The sequence below is a fragment of the Apodemus sylvaticus genome, chromosome 6 (assembly GCF_947179515.1).
Source record: "Apodemus sylvaticus chromosome 6, mApoSyl1.1, whole genome shotgun sequence".
Classification (NCBI taxonomy): domain Eukaryota; kingdom Metazoa; phylum Chordata; class Mammalia; order Rodentia; family Muridae; genus Apodemus; species Apodemus sylvaticus.
The window spans coordinates 75,958,625-75,960,141 of NC_067477.1; the positions used below are offsets into that span (position 1 = coordinate 75,958,625).

A 1,517-nucleotide genomic window follows, 5' to 3' on the forward strand; every position below is an offset into this window, starting at 1 on the left:
ATCCTATTAAACACAGAAAGGAATTTCTACTAGCTACTTTTCTGTTACTGTGACAAAACACCTTAACCAATGTAACTTAAAACAGAAAGTTAAAACAGAAAAAGCTTGCGGTTTTAGAATATTAAAGTCCATGATGGTAGCTCACAGGTAGCAGGTATGTGAGATGGACCAAGAAATTGAGATCCACATCTTATTTTATTTTATTTTATTTTATTTTATTTATTTTATTTTATTTTATTTTATTTTATTTTATTTTTTAACAGACAAAGGCTTGTTTTATTTTAATGACTGATCCCCGTGAGGCCACAGCTGAGCCACTATGTACAGACATGAGGGAAGCTTTATTTCTTGGCTTCTTCCTCCTTGGACAGAGTCTAGATGATCTCTTCCTTCTTGGCCTGGCGGCGCTCCTCCCGACACTTGCTTTCAGGCTTCCTTGGTCTTAGACCTGGGAGCCTCAGCCTGGTCAGCCAGTAGCTTCTTGCGTCCTTGTCTGCCTTCAGTTTGTGGATGTGCTCCTTGAGAATCCGCTTGTTTTTGAATACTTTTCCTTTGACCTTCAGGTATAGGCTCTGATAAATATGGCGGTCAGTCTTCTTAGATCCCCGTTATCTCCTGAGAAGCCAGCATAGAATCCTCATCCAGGTCACTTTCTTGGGCATCTAAATGTTGGCGGTACCCTTCCTCTTCCCTATGCCCACATGCCTGCCCTCTTCTGTCGGGCCAAGGTGTTTTTCCGGCAGCAAGCCCTGGAATGGTCAGTCACAGGCTTCCAGGTGACCAGCCCATCTTCGATCAGCTTCCTGATCTGCTCACTGGAGTGGGCATTGGCGATTTCGTTGGTCTCATTGGGGTCCAACCAGACATTCTTTTTCCCACAGTGGAGGACACTAGAGGCAAGCTTCTTCTGTTGCCTGAGCGTACTCAATGCTGCAGATGCCGCAGCGAAAAGAAAAGGCGAGATCCACATCTTGAACTTCAATTATGAAGCAGAAAAAGAAAAGAGAGGACAGAAATAAATAAAAAATTGATGGTGATGATGATGATTATTGATGATGATGAAGAAGATAGACAGACAGACAGACAGACAGATAGATAGATAGATAGATAGATAGATAGATAGATTGATAGACAGAGTGACGGACAGACATAGATACGTAAGATATATGATAAATGGTAAATAGATAAGCAGGCAGGCAAGCAGGCAGACAGACAAGACAGACAAATAGATGGAAAAAATCTCAAAAATCATGCTAGTTTAAACTCTCAAAGTTTGCCTCCACGTTTAACCCTCCTCCAACAATGGCACACTGACTAAGCCTTCCAAACAGTGCTCTTAGTTGAGGAATGCAGTGGTGGTTCTCGAGTGTTCAAATGCTCAAGACTATTGAAACCTCTCATAAAAACTATCAGAGGATGTATGATTTCCAGTGCCCTCTCTACTCTGCAGCTCACTGGCATGGCTTTGCCTTGTTATAAATGCCACTATTTGCTGATCTATATTCCTGACCTATGAC

The 1,517-nt window shown here is 42.1% G+C and overlaps 1 pseudogene; it reads right to left on the reverse strand.

Moving 5' to 3' along the window:
* Positions 1-341: 341 nt before the first annotated feature.
* LOC127687943 (60S ribosomal protein L19-like) lies at positions 342-970 on the reverse strand (annotated as a pseudogene).
* Between the last annotated feature and the right edge of the window lie 547 nt (positions 971-1,517).